General features: G+C 48.4%; 1 long non-coding RNA gene across 1 annotated transcript in view; it reads right to left on the bottom strand.

Moving 5' to 3' along the window:
- Positions 1-4,216: 4,216 nt before the first annotated feature.
- LOC141567688 (uncharacterized) overlaps positions 4,217-19,129 on the bottom strand; it is a 246,374-nt gene continuing 231,461 nt past the window's right edge. The window contains exon 5 of the long non-coding RNA XR_012490509.1: positions 4,217-4,281. This is a non-coding gene — a long non-coding RNA (uncharacterized LOC141567688). The remainder of the gene's footprint in view (positions 4,282-19,129) is intronic.

Genomic DNA, 19,129 nt, shown 5'->3' with positions numbered 1-19,129 from the left:
TCCTTCCCATCTGCATGCCATGAGCTCAGAAAATACAAAAACCTAGCACAGTCTCCAGCATTCTTCACATATAAGGAAGACCAGGCCAAAACTACTGGAGTCTTCTCTGTGGGTGGTGTGATGTCAGAACCCAGTGACCTCATGCTCTGACTCTATTTTTCTATTTTCCCTATAGAATAACTTGATTTGCTTCTCATTGACATCATTACAACAGACTCCAGGGTATGGTGCCCTGCTTTCAACTCAAGTCAGTCCAGACATCCATCTCTTCCTCTGTTCCCTTTAGCCTAATTAAAAGAAAAGACTGTACTGAACCCTGAGGGAGAAAGAACTGAAAATAAACTCAGTGAACATAAAGACCATTAAGATTGGTGTGGTTTTTGGAATCTACTTTTAAACTTGCATGTTTATCACCAGTAAAACTCCTTTAAGCTAAGAGACTCACATTTAGAAGACAAAAGAAAACTTCAAACCAAGTTTCAACTTGAAGCTCCTCACTTAAAATCTGGGTGCATAGTATATACATACCATAGAATATTATTCAGCCAGAAAAATGAAATCTTGTCATTTGCAACAACATGAATGGAACCTAAGGTCCATTATGAGGGTGTTATGCTAAGTGAATTAAGTCAGGCAAAGACAAATACCATATGATCACACTTTCATGTGGAAATCTAAAAACAACCAAACACATAAATACAGAGAACAGATTGGTGGTTGCCAGGGGTGGGGGATGAATGTTGGGTGAAATGGGTAAAGGGGGTGAAAATGTACAAACTTACAGTTATCAAGTAAATAAGTATGGGGATTTAATGTACAGCATGTTAATTACAGTTAATATGACGGTACTGTATATTTAAAAGTTGCTAAGAGAGTAGATCTTAAAAAGTTCTCATCACACAAAAAAAGTGTGACTCTAGTGGTGGATGCTAACTAGACTTATTGTGGTGATCATTTTGCAATACATTCAAATATCAAAACATTATGTTGTATACCTAAAACTAATATAATGTTATATGTCAATTAAATATCGGGGTTTTCTTTTTTTGTAAAAAAGTACGCATTTCAAAAATGATTTTGGCGTTTCAGCTTGGTTCCACACTTCATTGACCTTGAAATCTTTAGATGCTCCCAATTGGGCTTATAAACTGAAAGGTATCTTCTTGACCTCGTTGGAGACAAATGAGATTCTATATTAAACTACCTTTTCTTTCTTTTTTTTTTTTTTTGTCAACTAACTTTTAAGTTTCAAATAGACCAAACTTACTCATCCCAAGCAGTGTTAGTGTCATTTAAATTGAGAATTAAGAGTGCCCGCCAGGGTGAACAAAAAAGCAAAACTGGAACACTATAGCGTGAATAACCATAAAGAAGACAATACCAACAGATGAGTAGCTGGAAGCGGCAACATCTCAATTCCTTTCTGTTAATTAATTATCTCATCCATTTATTCTCCTAGTCATTCGATAAATCATGTTTTTCTCTTCATCCTTTTTCAAAATCTTAGAACTATAAGAGATGTACTCTCATAACTTCATCTAGTAGGGGAAAAAAATAAAGGACATATGCACGACTAACTCATCCACAATAGATTCGGCTGACATTTATTAAGCTCCCACAATAGGCTAGGAATGGAGCAAATAAAACTCTATGGCCATGAGTTTCAAATTTAATTCTGCTTCCTATTTAAACTGAATCAAAAGACTATTGTTTTGCTTATACTCATAACAATTCATTTAATTCCCGTATCAATCTATCTTTCTGAAACACCCAGCCTCTCCGTCCCTAATCCTGGCTCACCAAAAGCATTGCTTCTGTTCCCTTGCAGCCACACATCAATGTGCAGGTCCCTGAGGAGCTCAGCAGGAAGATATTTTGGCATCAATGTGTGTAGGTAGATGGTAGATGAAGCCACAAAGTGCCAAGAGATTGCTTGAGCAGAATACAGATAGTGAGGCAAGAGGAATGAGGGAGAAACCTTGGCGATCACGAACACCCAAGGGGATGAACAGAGAAGCAGAAGGACCAGCAGAGATAGGTGTCACCAGATTCAAAGCGGAAAGGGGTTTGGAGCAGAAAGTAATAGTCAACGGCTCTAGTGCTCTCAAGTAGGATGCGAAGTGATGAGTCGTTAGCATGTACCTTCAAGGGGTCCCCTGATATTTTTAGAAAGCTATTTCTGTCATGTTGGGATAGTAGATGTGATAGGAACATGTAAATAGAATGGAATATGATGGGGCAAATGAATGCAGGTCGTTCTCCTATGATGCCTGATCAGGAAGGGAGTGGGGCAGAGGAAGGTAGTCTCAAAGCGCGGTAGGCGGACCCAAGGCTTGGAGGTTGCAGAGGTGGTCTCTGTGGTTGAACATGGGTTGAGATGAGCACTTTTGTAAGTTGTAGGGGGAGTGATTTGGGGAGAGAGGGAGAGAAGATATTGAGACACTCAAGCCTCAAGAAATAGAAGGGTGGTCAGAGGAGGACGATCCTGGAGTGGTAACGCAAGGGGCCAGCACCAGGCAGGAGGGCATGCCTGAGATGGGAGGGAAACCCCTTTTATGAGGGAAAACCAGACCAGGCTCAGTGCTACCCCTTCCACAGAGCCCTCCATCCAGACCGGAGCTCACCTGCTGCCCATCCCTTCCCTCACCATGCAGGGCCACATGCCACGTGGTTATTTGTGGCCTGTAAGGATAGCGTGCCTGTGTCTTGCATGGCTCAGAAATGGGTTCTGCCTCGAACCGTGAGTGTTGAGCCGGCTCCACGATGGCTTGGGCAGCAGGTGCTCAGGCCCCAGTGGGGTCTGTCATTCCCTTTGCTTCTCCTTCCTTGCCACTCTCCTTCCCACTTAACCCCAATGCTCTTATTTCTGTGTATTTCTCTTCCTCAGGACAGAGTCGCTGCGTCATTCTGCAATGTGCTGGGAAAAGCCAGAGCCCTTTATGAAAAGGCTGACAGAGCCTTTCTTCTTCACAGCAGGAAGCCTGAGCAGTGCTCAGCCAGGCAGTGGGAAGGGTTGGCTCACCTTCCTCCTTCCCTCCCCTTCCCTGTCCCTCAGGGGACACTCTCCCAGAAGCACTAATGGGGCTTCAGTCCTCGCAGTGTCCAGCCCTGAAGTGGGGTGTCTACAAAGAAGTCAGCAGCTACCTGCTCTGCAGGACGTGGGGAGAAATCAAACTCAGTAGAAAGATGGTGAGCGGGTGACACTCTGCTGCCTCCCGTCCTCACAGCTGGGGCTGATAGACCCCACAGAGAGGCTCTGCCCGGCCCATGGAAGAGCTGGCCTCTCACAGAGGGTCGACCTCCTGGCTTGTCTGATCTCAGGCCCTGCAGGTGGGCCCTGACCGCAGGCTTCCCCCTAAGAACTCAGCTCTTGCTTCATTCCACCCTATGCCCCATACAGAGGGCTGGGATAGCTGCGCCCTGAGATGAAGCTCTCCATCTCCTCACCATCACTGTCCCCTCTGTGGGAGATGCACTGCTCTCGCGCACGCTGGCCTCGCTCGTGCGTCCCTGTTTGCCGCCTCGGCTCCCTGTCCACATCCGACAGCTGTTGCCTCCTGTATTTGCCCAGCAGCCTGCAGGTCACTGCAGAGACCTCCCAGGGCCCACCGCTCGCCTGAGCACCACCACCCAGCACCCAGTGACCAGGCTGGTGCTGCGGCTGCAGTGAGAGAGAGGTAGAGCGAGGCTCAGACACCTGGCCCATCATCAGTGCGGGCTCTAGACTTTGAAAGCACCTTGGCAGCCATCCAGCCCACGGCTCCTGCTTCCATCCCAGCCATGTACACAATGCTCCCCCTACGCCGCCGCCCAGCAGGAAACAGGCAGACACGTGTAGGTCTGAGTCCAGACAGACCTCAGTTTGAATCTAGACTCCAGCACTTACTATCTGTGTAACTTAGAGCAAAGTCATTAGCCCCCTGGAGGCTCAGCCGGCTCATCTACACCGTCTCCCCAGTAGGTGTTGAGGGATAATGAAATGAGATGAGTAGGAGCACACCTGCATTTGCAGGCCTTGAATGGAAGCCCGCACTCCTGCAGAGTCCTCTCTCTGGAAAATACACGCAGGACCACCCGGCTTTGATCCAGACCACCCTGGGATTTCCCTCGGAAGAGCACTGCATCCTTTCCCCAAAGGGAACGGAGTTGCCGGCGTCATATGGTCCTGGGTCCTGCGGCTGTGTTTGAAGTAATCAACAACCAACCATACCTGTTCACTGACTCCGACACGCGGGCTTGCATCTGAGGAGCTGCACGTGTTCCTCCAAATGTAACGGGCACCTGGGGAGAGAATGAGTTTTGTCAGGATGTGGGGTCCAGAACTGCCCTCCTGTTTTCCTACCGTGGTTATATACAACTGTGTGTTTCACCCAATGTCAGTGGTCAGCTGCTAACTGCATCCTATTAAAAAAGGACTGGGGAAGGAGAACTGACTCTGGGTGATGAACACACAATGGGATTTATAGATGATGTAATACAGAATTGTACACCTGAAATCTATGTAATTTTACTAACAATTGTCACCCCAATAAATTTAATAAAAAATAAAAAAAAGGACTGGAAGGAGCAGAGGCCTCTGCCAGCTGCTGCCCACGGAGCCACCAAAGTGCCAGGAGTTATCAAGGAGCAGAAGGCCCGGGCTTCGTTCCCAGCTATCTAGTTTAGGACTCTGTGCAAATAACTACCTCTCTAAGCCTCACTTGCCTCATCTGTAAAATGGATATTATAATATGGCCCAAGGATACAATACGGCCAAATGAAGGCACGGTGCTGACACTGTTTGCTGCACTATAACTATCTGGAGTTGAATGAGTGGGAAACAAGTTCTGGGGTGTTCTGCAATGGAAAGGAAGGAAAAGTAATGGCAGTGTAAAGCATCTATTGTATTTCACCCTCAAAACAAGCCAAAGAAGTGGGTACATTATTCCCAGTCTAAGGGAGATGAAGGCCTCAGAGAAGTTGTGACAGGCCGAAGTCTGCATCATTGGCAAGGGACATTCAGCCACATGTGCCTGCCTCCTAAATGCCCCATAATGCCAGAATGCCTGGGGGGCTCCAGGGGCACCCCTGGAAGTTCACAGTGGCCTGGCTTGCTGCCTGGACAACATTCTGAAGGGGTGACAGGAAAGAAGGAAATTCGGCTGACTCACTGAATAGGACATCCCTCCAGGATGCCACCTGAAGCTTCGTGAGTAGGCACGCAGGGTGCTGCCTGAGCTGGCACCTCATCCCTCAGAGCAGAGGGGCTTCCTCTGGCCATCCATCACCAGGCCAAGGCAGGGAAAGGCGCCCAGAGGTAAGGCAGACACAGCTGGGTCTGCCATAACCACCCAGATCAAAGAAGCTGCAGCCTCCAGCCCTGGTTTCCTCCAGAGTTATGCCCAGTCTCCGTTCCTTTCTGCATATGCCCTCAGGCCTGGAACACTCCTGCCTGCCTTCGGCCTGGCCAGCTCCTACCTGCAACTTCAGGTCTCTGTGTAAAACACACGTCCTTGAGGACCCCCCCTAGAATCTCCAAAATGGGTGAGAAACTCTGTCCTGGGCTCCCATAGCGTCCTGCATTCTCCCCGTCCTGGCACTCGGCCACACACCTACCCTCTAACTGGCTGCCTTCTACCCAGACTGTATGTTCCACCCCCACGCGACAGACAGTTCCAAGCCCTGCCACACAGAGTGGGTATATTATCATTACAAATGATATCATCACTAAGTGAGATGACACAGGTGAAATTCCGAGTACACCGCAGAGGGCTGTGCTGGAGGTAAAGGCAGGGGGTGGAAAATTCTACCTGGATCCAGCAGCAAAGGCTTGTCTGGCACAAAAGGAGAAGGCAGAACCTGCTGAGCAGTGGGGAATCGTGACAGACCCAGGACAGAGGAGCAGTTAGGAGAGTTACAAGCAATTCCATCCAGAATTACGGGGCATTAGGATATTTTACAGAATCCCCACAAACACTGACGCACTGACCGCGGACAGCGATCTGGCCCTACTTCCCTCGTGGGTGGGTGTCTAGGCTAGGCCAGCGTTTAAGTCTGCAGTCCTGGTGAGAATGAATGTCATTGACAGTTGTTGAGACGTTTTGGGCTGCAGCTCTCACCTTCCACATGTGGTTGAAACATGACAAATAGAGACCTTGGTTGGGAAGGGGGCTGCTTGTGGGGGCCCGTCCAGCCTGGGGCTGTCTTCATCAAACCACCCATCTCCTCCCTAAAATGCCCTTCCTTCTTACTCAGGCATGATTAGAAAAATGATCCGGCTCGGAGCTAAAAATACCAATACTTCATGTTCTTCCACAGGGGGAAAGGAAGACAAGAGAATCTATGAAAGTAACAAGGAATTTCATCCTTCAGTGGACTTCAAAATGGATATTTTAGACTCGGCCATCCATAAACATTGGGTAATATCATACTCTTACAGTATAGAATGAATTCCCCGTAACGAGCCACACATCTGCATTAGGCCAGCGAGGGGCTCTGCGAGCGTTTAAAACTCTACGTGATGGCTGGCGTCCTGTAGGCCCAGGTAAACAGACTGCCCAGTCAAGGGCCAAGCAACCAGACCTGGCAATGTGCTGCCGGCAGGTGCAGAGAGGAGAACTCAAGCCCTGAGCTCAGGCAGCTTTGAGTCAGCTGCGGGTAGGGGGCAGGGGTCTTGGAGACAAAATCCTGGTCACATCAGCCCCCTGCCCGTGACCCGTCTTGGAGCCTAGCACCTGAACCGCTTCGAAGGCCCTGAGTGATTGGGCCTTATAAGCAGTTCAGGTGCTAGCCTGAGCCTACACGTTATCTCCTACCACTCCCCTTCCACTCTCGCCCTGGACTCAAAGCTGAAGGCGTCAAGGCCATCTGCTTCTCTGTGTGTCCTCCTCCCTCGGGCCTCTGCAAGTTCTGGGATTCTGACTTGCTCTTCCTTGGCCTGACTCAGCCATCCTCCAGGCCTACAAGCTCCCAACTTAAGCAGCACACCCTCCAGAAACCCCCCTGCTCCCAGGATGGATCAGCTGTTTCTTGCGCAGTGACGGGTTGATTCCAGGTAGTAAATGCCAAGCCTGTCACCTGCGCAATGCCAGCCCCATCTCCACCCAGGCTTCCTCCCCATCTTGCTGCATTGACCAAGCATCTCTCTCTCTCTCTCTCTCTCTCTCTCTCTCTCTCTCTCTCTCTCTCTCCCTCTCCCTCTCCCTCTCTCTCTGTCTCTCTCTCTGTCTCTCTCTCTCTTTGTCTCTCTCTCTCTTTGTCTCTCTCTGTGTCTCTCTCTGTGTCTCTCTCTCTCTCTCTCTCTCTCTCTCTCTCTCTCTCACACACACACACACACACACACACACACACACTCCCTGACACATCAATGCATCCCTCTTCCCTGAGTCTGCCAAGACCCTTCTCACAACTGAGCCACCATACATTCAGTTTCCCCAAGGACTTTGCTGTCTTCGTCAAAGCAAACTGAAACCTCAGAATTGCCTCCTCACGCTTCCAGGATCAGCTCAAATGTCACCTCCTCGCTGAAACCCCCTGACCAGGACCTGCAGGATGGCCCTCTCACACCTGCGCCCCTCAGCCCCCGGTGCCCCCCACCCCTCCTGGCCTCCCAGCCGCAGTTCGTCCACATGTGTGTCCAGATGGAAAATGAGCATCTGTCTCAGTTGAGTCCAGAGTGTCACATCTGGGTCGAAGCCACTGTAACGTCCCCAGTGTCTGCACGACTCCTGACACACAGGAAACCTCCCTCACTCTGAAACTGGGAACAGGGAAAATACAATACAGGGGCTTCCTTCCTCCATTTTATGGGTTAATAACCTGGGTTGCAAGAGGAAGGGGTTCGCTGAGACAAAAGGGGCCATGGCCTCTACACCCACCCCTCCACGTTAGTTCAGGAGCACGTGTCTGCCATCACCAGATAGCAAGGCAAATTCCACCCCAGGAAGGTTGTGCCCACATGCAACCAGCTCCGTCTGTTTCAGACTCTGGAAAAGCAGGCATGGTGTGAGTAACAAAAGCCAGCATTATGGAGGATTCCACCCAGTTCCACACACCGTGTTTTATACTCCTTGTCTCCTTTCACCCTCTCAACAACCTAAGGAGCTAAGTTCAACTCCCCAGGTCGTACGGAGCAGGCAACCAAGACAGTGAGTGTTTCTGAGTCTCTGCCTGGCCGGTCACATGGCTAGCAAGCGGTCAAGCTGCCCTTCGGGGCTTGCGCTCCAGCGGCCTGAGTCCAGAGCCAGACCTCACAACCACTGTGCTAGTCCACGTCTCTGCATTGGGGTTTCTTCAGCACCGTTTGGGGTTCGGGTGGGCACATGGAGAGGCTGCACAGCTAGCACACACTTAGATCAACTTGTCAACGGCAGGCTTGCGCACAACAGATCTTTTTCTTCCCTCCTCCCCTGACTCATGAAGCTGACAGAGTGGAATATTAGGTTTCCAAAGGTGTCTTTCATTAGAAAACTATATTCTTTTGATCATCCTCTGTCTTCCCAGAGCTGCAAAGGCTGAAGATCAAGTTGCCAACCGGAATTCCATTCATCACGGAGATAAACATCAGCCATCTACCTCCCCCACTGCTACCTTCAAAGAGCACATGTCAGCTGGTTGGCAGCTGGTCACAGGACAAAGAGACCTGGGCCAGGGACCTGGAGGCTCAGGTTGGAATCCAAGCTCTGCCACTACCCCTGGGCACATCACTTCTCTCTTAGCTGTTGTTTCTCCATCAACACAGAAAGTTCAGGCCTCTGTAAACTGTTAAATGACTGAATCAATGCACTGATAAATGAATGAATTATATCCTATACCAGCCATCTTCCTGCTCTAAGATACTATGGCTCTAAAGCATGTTTCTAAAGCACAGCCTGGCTTGGTTACTGGCCAAGCAGAACCCCGGGGATCCGAGGTAGGACAGCGTAGGTCTAAGGGGCACAATATACTCATAGTCTCTTCAACTGAGAAGGTGAGTTAAAGCAACAAGGCTCTAAGCTGGAGCCAAGGCATGATGTGAAGTTTCGGCGTGTCGGGCCTCTCCTCTTCTGTTCCCATGTAAACCCAGCTGCCCACCCACAGGCAGCCAGCATGGGGTGTGCGCTGCCCAGACGTCGGGGCAGCCGACCTCTCAAGGTCTCTCCTGGCTCCAGGGTCTCTGATTCAGTAATCGTCCCTGTGAATAATAGATCTGGTCTCTGACACTGTGCATGATAAAGTGACCTGGTACAAAGTCATATTAAGATAAATCATATTTAAGTTTGGGAAATTATATGTTTGAATCCTGTAATTTAATGTCACTGTGACACCTAAGAGGAAAGAGCGGGAACTCAGAGGCTAATTAAACCAGACAACTCACAAGACCTCGGCCGCCTTCCTACCTCCACTAAGGGAAACAAGCAGAGGAGCCCATAACCCCAGCCCGTGCCTTAGTTTCTCTACCTGTAAAATGGAGGCAGTCCTTGTGGAAAAAAAAGAGTAGCCTTGAATAAGACAGAGAAGGACGTGAGGGCTCCAAGGAAAGGCCCCCGAGCCCCCTGTCCAGCATTCCCCAGCACCCTCTCCCTGCCCTGACTCCATCAGCTTTTGCTGGGGTCCTGGATGGGCTTTAGAAGTTCTGTGAACTCTGTACCACAAGAGGCAAACTCTGTGTGGCGGTCAGGTTTGCCGAGGAGTGGGTCTCTCATAGCTTTCCTCAGATCTTCAGAAGGTGCACAGAGCTCAGGACACCACAAACCACGACTCCCGTTAATCCTGACCTTCAGCATCACCTACTCTAAAATCTCTCCCTTTCTAACCAACACCCTTCACTTCTGCTTTATTTATTACAACCTGCTGTGACCCACCTTTCTGAAGTGTTTGGCTATGGTCACCATGCTATTATACTTCCTTCCTCACTCCTCAGTGTCTTTCCATCACTCCTGTGGCCCAAGACCAGCGCCAAGGGAGTGAGAAACAGGACACAGTTTCCGGGTCTCTGGGGCCTGCTATCAAAGCAGGATTTCCTACATGACGGCTTTGACTGAGGGATGGTGACAATTACCACAACGATATAAACAGAAGGGCTGCTCTTTGTACAGCACTTCCTAAGTCTTAGTGCTGTTGTAAGCTTTAACGACTTCAGAGCTATACATGCTATAAATACACAAAAACTCACTTGAAAGGTTGTCTAAATTTCTTTTGCATTTATTCACTTTTGTGAGTTTTTAAAAATAAGTCTTTTTAAGTTTTCCCTTTTTCTAAGACCCTCTGGCTAAGCACAACAAATACTGACTGCAATAAAAATTGAAATTAAAAATGTATAAATTCGCAAAACTATGACATGCTTTTTAAAAATGGAAATACTTCAACGTTCAAACGACGCAGTTGGTGAGTTTCTAGCATTTATGCTGCTGAAGTGATTAAAGCTTAAAACTGCACTAAAGCTTTTGGGACACTTTGTAGTTTAAAAACATCATCTTACCCAATCCTCACGATAATCCCCTGAAGGTAGGTACTGTCATCACCCCCATTTTAGAGACAAAAATACTGAGGGTCCGTGAGGTTGAGAGACCTTCCTGAGATTAATCAGGGAGGAATTCTGGAGAGGAGGTTATTGCCTCTTGTGATCAAAGTGAAATTCCACTTAAGGAGAGGTTTGGGAAGGACACCCCCAGTTCAAACAATGGCATCTCTCAGCGGACCTGCCAAGCAAGTTAGCTTATAAACTATCAAGGAATTGTTTCCACAGATCACAATGTGGACGGAAAGAAAACCGAAGAGAAGCAGAAGGGGGCCTGAGAAAAGACTCTCGGGAGGGGTAGGGCAGGGTGTAACCAGAAGCAGTGAGGGCCAGCATGGAGGGGGCAAGCTGCGACTGTTCCATCTCTGTCCACACCGGCCTCCGTGATATTTACACACTGCTCAGGACCTTTGGGTCACTTGCGGGGTGGGGTGGGGGGAGGGGGTGTCTGTGGACCAGATAGGAAAGGACTAAAGGAGGGAAAAAGTGAACCCAAAGGGAGACCTGACAGTTGCAGGGAGTAGAAATGGATGAGAAATGGGGCCCGTGGTGAGACGCACACGATGCGTGGCTGCTCAAATATTAATCAACAATATATTTTAATGACACAGAACACCAGTGAGCGCTGGAAGGAACATGAAGGGCTTTAGATACCCTAAATAATGGTATTGTCACTCCATGTTTCTCTGGTCTCCTCTTAGGCAGGAACTTCAGCAAAACCCTACGCCAACAGTCAAGGCGCTGGACTCCAGCTAGGACACGAGTCCGTGTGGGTCAGCAGCTCCCTTACAGTCGCATCTCACCCATGACTCCTAAAGTAACAGCCCCCTCACAATTGTGCCATGTCTCCAATCCCACGCCCGTGGCCTTTCCTACTGGGAAAGGGTCAGGCTTGTGGTCACAGAGGCCCATTAAACCCTGTTCAACCATTAGCCGCTGTGTGACCTGCGTGCACGCTAAAGTTCTGAAATTCAGTTTTGACGTCTGTGAAGAGGGATGAGGATAGGTCTGGGGGGAAGGTTAATGAGATGCTCCATGTGACTGGACCAGCACAGACCCAAGCATGTAGTGAGTGGGGATAAGCCAGCACTAGACCCTTCCCCGTGTTTCCGACTGCTCTTCACCTTGGCTGCTTGGAATTGAGGCTCCCAGAAGAGCAGTGTGTCAGCCACAGTCACAGAGCTTGTTGTCCTGGACCCTCAGCCCTGGTGTCCGAGCTCCAGGCCTGTTCCTTTTCCCCGAGGTGTGTGCTGACCTCTCCCAGTACAGCCCGAAGCCCTGGGCTGAGCAGAGAAAACTTGGCTTACTCCTTGTATAATGTGGGGAGACCACTCTCATCTTATAAAGATGAGAAGGAATGACACACCAACTTCCTTAGGCTCATGGAAATAACATTAATGTGAACAGAAACAGGACTTAGAGGCTATCTCTGAAAGCCATGGCCCTTGCTTATGCTGGAAGGAGACACGAGACAACAAGCATGCCCATGGATGTGAGAAGGAACAGAGACAGCATCCATTGAACACCTACAGCATGCCTGAGGCCTTCCATGTACACCTGCCTTCCAGGAGGCAAAACGAGCTCAGAAAAAGTAAGTCCACCCCCCAAGGTCACTCGTCTCCTCAGTGGCCACAGTGAAATAAGCAAGCTCGATCTGTGGTCTGTGGAGTCACCTCTCCAAGATGATTGTCAGCTCAGGAAGATAGAAAGCTCACAATCCAGGACACCTGGAGGCTGTTCACAGTCTAACCCTCCTGCCAGCACAAAATGAGCGGGGCATGAGCCTGGGAGGAAAGGGACAGCCGTTAGAGGAGGCTCAGAGAGGTCACCCTCTGTGGGGACCTGATGAGGGGAAGGGCAGGTTGTGGAGCCAGTAGGGCCTGACTGTGTATTCTGGCTCCCACTTTAGCTTCACATTCTCAAGCAGAAGATGGGAGTAACAACAGGAAGACCCATCTACCTCACAGGATTTGGAGGCTCAAAATGCAAACACGCTTGTGATGTGGCAAGAGTTCTATAAATGTTGTTTCCCTCTTCCCCTCCCTCATACAAGTACAGGATTACTCTTTCAAACAGACCCCGGTATTTCCCTCTTTTCAAAAGCTTCTGCCCTCAGTTGCCACATCAGAAAACATGAGGTAGTCAAGTGGCTTTACAGGCAGGGCCGCTGTGGACAGCGGCACAGGCCGTGCACTGCACAACTCCAGAGGGACACCACATGGAAGGGGCACCCCTGGAGCTAAGCAGAGTTGTGACCTTTCATACATAGGGGCACAGTAAGAATTTCATGAGATTTTGTTAGACCGGTTTAGAAAATTCCGAAGAATGCAAAAATTAGCTGTCCGCACAACAGTTATCAAAAGAAATTTTACAATTACCCTCTCTACACTGATCCCCTCGTGGCAGAGTCTAAACTTGTAGCACTACTTCTCTATCTCAACTCCACAATCAGCAATGACAATGACACAAAGCAGAGTAAACACAGGTGGTAATCATTACCCTCAAGACCACTCTATCTCTTATAACCCAGTAGTTTTCCAACTTGAATGCGTATGTGAATCATTTGGAAAATTTTGCTAAAACGCAGATTTTGAGGGGGATAAGAGGTGTAGGAGGAGTAGAAAAGAAGAGGGGTGTTTGATTCTGCATTTCTGACAAGCTCCATGGACCTGCTATGGGGAGGCTGACGATGCCCTTTCCTCCACCACACTTTGCAGAGCAAGTTTGCGGCACACACAGTGCCTGGCATAAGGGCTGGACTTTGATTTTTGCTTGGTTTGTTGAGGTAAAAATGACAAATGGTCAATCTAACGCCCATAGGCCAAATCTAGCCTGCTGCCTCTTTTGTAAATACAAGTTTATTCACTTATTTACATATCGTCTATGGCTGTATTTATTTATTGCCAATGGCTGCAGTTGTAACACAGCCATGCCGATTTATTTACATATTGGCTATGGTTGTTTTTGCGCCATAGGCTTAGAGTTGAAGAGTTGTGACAAAGGCTGCATGGCCTGCAAGGCTGAAAATATTTGCTATCTGGTTCTTTCAGAAAAATCTTTCTGACCCCTGAATGAAATGACCAAGCAGTTAAAGTGAGACAGACTTGTGAGTGGGAGCAGGGGAGAGAGTGAAAGATACAGGAGAGAGAAAGACACTGAATTTAAAATCAAACGCTCTTCATCACGCAGTGCTTTTAGCCCGGGGGCCAGCCAGCTCATTGCTGCCAGAGAGTTAGCTATTGTCAGTCCTTCCCCGCAGCATGACGATAGATCAGGTCTCCTCAGGGCTCCCTGTTGGTGGAGAAACCAAATACACCCCAGGGAGCCATGGAGAGTCCACGCTGGCCTCCATCACAGAGGCCTGATGTAATTGGCAGAAGCCGGTAAATATGCAGGGTGACGTGATTCCATTTATTGTGGTCCAAGGTGCTCTAGGAAACCCAGCTGGCCCAGGCTGTGTCCAGAGACATGGCCAACTACTCCCTCCGAGGGCCAATTCATCCTGACACTGGGCCACCTGGACCACAAAGCAAAGGTTCTATTATTAAGAGGTTGGCTGTAAAAAACTGGAACAAGCCGGTGCAGTTATTTCAGTGTTTGTTCTTGAAACATGTGTTTTATGGGTCTGTAGACTCTCAGAGCCAGAATGTACCTTAGAGGTCATCCATTCTGTTACCACATGCCAGTCACAAGTTCTCCCAACCACGGTTCTGAATAGGTGATTCCAGTCTCTGCTTGAATACTTCTGATGATGGGGAGCTCCCTACCACACATTCTTGTACAACTATCTACAAGAAAGTTACTCTCTGAACTGAGTTTACCCCTGCTTCCACATGGCACCCATTCAAGGTCTGAGTGCTGTGTTACAGAGCCAAAGAGAACTTCTCACCCGCGTCACCATCACAGAACACCAAACCTCTTCTCAGAGGTGGTATTGGATAAGTTGCTTTATCCCTGGGAGCCTCCATTTCCTACGAGCATTTAAACTGGAGAGCACCTAACTGAACGTGCAGAAAGTTCGGGAGCGTCAATTAAACAGTGCTTATCTAGTTTTCATCCACAGTATCTCCTCTGATGCTCAAACCAACTGTGTGAGGGGGAAATCTGTTATTCTTATTTTTAATACAAGGAAACTGAAGCTCAGAAGGGTCAACAACTCTGTTGGTGATGGGATGGTTTCAAATCCAAGCACACCTGACATACACTCAATGCTTTGTGGGTCTCAGGAAAGTAGGGGACTGATTTGCGGACAAGGAAACCCTCAGGCCTCCCAATTCTGGACTTGAGGGTTCCAAAATGGGCCCCTGAAGGCTTGAAATAAATCACACCAATCCCAAACTCTCTTTGTTTAGAAAAATGAAATGTTTTATCAGCTTCTCCAACAGGAAATCTGATTTCTGTCCTTGTTGCCACTTTATCATTTCCTCCCAGCTGCTATCGAGATCACAGCTTCAGAGATGGTTAAATGTTTGTCACATTTAATATTATTGTCCCCATTTTTCACATATGGGAAGCTGACTGATGCTAGTTGGAAAGGCTGGGATGAAAACGCAGCTGCTTGCGCTACTATGTGTGTGCAGGGCCAGGCGCCCACATTGCCACCCAGACATCTGTCTTGGTAGTGGCAGAGGATGGGTCTTCTGACCCTCAGGGGACAGGAGCAGGACAAGCAGAATATGAGGCTGGGCAGCCTGGAGACAGGAACCCGTGGGAATAGTAAGGCCTGTGTGTCCCCCCACCATCTACCTAGTTCCTCCACCTACTTCCTGCCTCCTTTTTTAAGGCATCAAACATACCTCCCCTGAGTTATTTCACTTCCTCCATGCCAGTGTCTGTGGCCCCAACCAGTCTCTTTGCAAAGTTTTTCCCGTATTCCCCACACAGCCACCAGGAGTGATTTTTCTCAACTGCAAATATGATCACGTCACATCCCTGCTCAAAATCCTTTCGTGTCTTCCCGTTGTCCCCAGGATAAATTCCAGACCCAGGGACATGTCTCAACAAGGCCTGCTCTGCTTCACTTCTGCCTGTTCTGAAGCCTCATCCATTACTGTGGCCCCTGAGTTCTCGGCACAGCCTCTGAGGGCTCACGTCCCGTCCTCCCACTCGGTCAGGCTCTCTCTAACCTCCACTCACGGCTCCCTCTGCCTGGAACCCCCTTTCCAACTCTTCAAGGTGGAGGATTAGAGAGGGCTACAGATTCCTTAATACCTTCTCTATCAACAAGTGGGGTCTTTGTCCTCTCCTTTCAAATATGGGCAGGCTCTGTGACTGCCGTGGCCAATTGGGTTCAGGGGAAGTGACACCTTGCCAGCTTGAGGCCCCAGCCTGAAGGGACTAGCCACTGCCTCTTCTCTGTTGGAGCTCTTAGCATGTAAGAAATCTGGCTGCGTTGGTAGGGAAACAAGAGGGGACACGTGGAGAGTCCTTGAGACTATCTAGAAAAGAGAGGCTGGCTCCCAGCTGCCCCACCAAGACACTAGGCACATGAAAGAAGCCCTCTTGGGCCCACCAGACCAGGCTAGCTTCCAGCTGAATACTATCCAATGACTTCAATTGATACCACACCGAGAAGAATCCCCCAAATGAGCCCTATCCGAACTCCTGACTCACAGAACCGTAAGATTTAACAAAATGGTGGTGGTTTTCCATTGCTACGTTTGGGGGAAGTTAGCTATGCAATAACAGATAAAGCAAACATTTCTTCTCCCTCCCTTTTGTTGACTAACTGTCATGCATCCATTAGCTCAGATGTCACTTCCTCCGGAAAGCTTGTTCTGATGACATCTTAGGTGCCTCTACACTCTGTCCCCACAGAAATCCATACCTCTCCCACCAGAATGTACCTCGTTGCCAGTTTCTCTCTCCCACTACCTTACGAGGTCCCTGTGTCTGTCTGCCTCCGCACTGCAGCTCCAGCAAGGAGCACCACACCTGGGACAAATAAGAGGGACCCTATTAAGGGTAAGAGGTCAGCTAAGGACAGAATCAAATTTGTAAAGGAGTCCCAGCAGAAGGACTCTATCAGGACTGTGAAGGAAGTGATGCTTAAATTATGACCAGCCCTAGGAGGTTGGTCATATAGATGTTCCAATAAAAAGATAATGAGTTACTAGTACGTCATCACGAAACACCGTCATATGTGAAAAGCAATGCCAAACAACATTATACGATAAGACAGTTGACATCGTTTATTTGTTCATTCATTCCTTCATGCCCTCATGTGTTCAAGACGCATTTATCAAGTATCTCCTGTGGACTGGATGATCTGCCACTTGCTGCAGATATAAAGCCAAAAGGCACAAGGTCACAAGTCCCAAGGGAGCCGGACCAGGGCACCCTGGACAGACTCAGGGCTGACTAGGGAAGGCTGCCCCCCTGAAGGTGACTTGACGTGAGTTTTTAAGGAAGAGTAAGTGTTACTGAGAGGAGCTAGGCAGGAGCAAGGAACTCCAGGTAGAGGAAACTCTGCATCTTTGCTCCTGAGTTGCCAAGGATGATATTGCTTGTGGCTGATAATTATGAAATTAAAAGCAGCTGGGGACTGGGGCTAAGAGAGGAAGCCTCAGTGGTGGGAAAGGAACAGATGCTTCTTAGAAAGAAAGCAAACAGGCAAAGCCCAAGGCCTGCAGTGGTGGAGGAAGACTGAGACCTTTTAAAGAGGAAAAAGAAAAAAGAAAAGCAAAGCTTAAGGCAAAACCCAGCGTTAAGGCTTAATTAAGAAAGCAGGCATTTCAGGTTCACACAAATAAGCAAACAGAATCCCCTCGGCCTGCCCTGATCATCACCAAGTAATTGCTTTAAAGCTGTGGTTTGCTCTGCTTGGACGGTCCTTAAATATGCGTTGATGAATGTATTGAAGATACGAGTGAGTGGAGAGCAGGCTGCCCCTTGACGGTCCAGGTCCTGGCTTGTCCTTGGCTACGTGTCACCTGGGCAGGTCACGCCCAACTGTGGTGCCTCTGTTTTTCTCCCCATCCCAAAGCGCCAGGGCGTGGGGTGGAGGGGTTTGAATAAATAGATCCTGACTCACTCTCCTCCCGGAAGTTGGATGTTCTGGCACAAACTCTCACTTTGACTCCAATCCACTGGGGTTCACATTTTACCGCCACCATTTACTACCTGTCTGACCTTGGGCACAGCAGGCCAGCACTTTGAACTTTGTTTCTTCTCACCTTGAAATTGGAGTTTTTAATGCTGACCCACTACTTCCATGAGAATTAGCGGGGGGAAGGTCCAAATCATCAGTAGGCAGGAAAGTTCATCTTGTCTCTCCACAGGAGAGCTGCTGCTCTCTGCCACAGGGCACAGCCCAAACCAATCATTAACACTCATGGAAAGGATGCTGGTGGAATCAGTAGGTATTTACATTGGCTGTCCTGCTGTGTGGAACACTCTTCCTCCCCTGTTCCTCGTGTTTAACTAATAATCCCTCCTCACTCTTCAGGCCATGGCTTGGGACCCCCTTCTTCCTGGATGCTGCCCCAGGTCCCCAGGTTTAGGTTTGGTTCTCTTGCAACCATCAGACCCTTCAGGATGTACCAGAGCCATCTGCCCCTTTGTCCCCCCATGTTCCCTGGACCCCCAGAGCTGGAAGCTCTGTGGGAGCAGAGGTTATACATGTTTCCTTCGCTGCTGAACCTCCCAGACACTCTGTGGTACTTTGTAGCAACTCCATGATTGCCATTTAAATCCATTTTTGAGTCATTCCATCCCTACTCCTGTACCACCACTAGCTAACTGCATGACCTGAGGAAAAACAAGCCACCTATGTGAAATGGGACTGTGAAATGGGCTCACTAGTACCTACCATATTTAATCACCATAGGACACTGTCAATTATAGGACATCTGTTTTCTTATATATCACTAAGAAAGGATCCGGCCAAATAACTTGGACCCAATGCATTTAACCTCTTGGAATTTTTAATTTTATAATTAGTTTAAAAGCTCTTTAGACTAAATCGGCATAGATTTTATCCCGTGTCACTCTTGGGCACATATAAAAAGGAAAAATTATAAATGAATTCAATTGGTTAAAGTAGTCCTAAACCTTCTTCATATTCAGAGTCACTTTGAAATTCAAAATCATCACACAGGAAATTTTCTAAACAGTGGGGCCCTCTGTGTCCTCAAGATTATTGGTGAGACAGCATTTCTTAACGCTCAAAGAACCAAAAGTCATGCTCGCTGAGCGTTGAATCTGGCTTTGCGGTGCATAGTGCTAGCCTCCTGTTAACATCCACTCCCAGAATATTGCTAAACACCTCTGATCTAGCAACTTTGTCCCCCATTTTCCACAATAATTTGACTCCTGAGGACTAAAAGCATATTCTGTTTCTAGGATTTTCTTCCAAGCTGTTGACACCCATTTTGTGAGTTCTGATGCTGGCAAGTGCAGGGACAATGACAGGTATATCACGATGCTGCATGACCCACAGCAGTGATAAGGTGACATCGCTTAGAAGGCACAGCCCAATTTCGAGATATTAAGGAATGGAAAAAAAATATGCATTTTGATACTGATGAATTAGAGTACTTTATGGGGTTGTTCTGAGAACGAAAGCACGACTTGTTTGAAAAGCCTCTAACATACTGCCTTGCACATGGTGGGAACTAAAATCAGCTTTGTTTCTTTGTCTCTATTTTTTTC

This window comes from Rhinolophus sinicus, linkage group LG11 (assembly GCF_036562045.2).
Source record: "Rhinolophus sinicus isolate RSC01 linkage group LG11, ASM3656204v1, whole genome shotgun sequence".
In the NCBI taxonomy this organism is placed as follows: Eukaryota; Metazoa; Chordata; class Mammalia; order Chiroptera; family Rhinolophidae; genus Rhinolophus; species Rhinolophus sinicus.
Note: the sequence above shows the minus strand (reverse complement) of the source record. Positions and strands in the feature narration are given on the sequence as shown.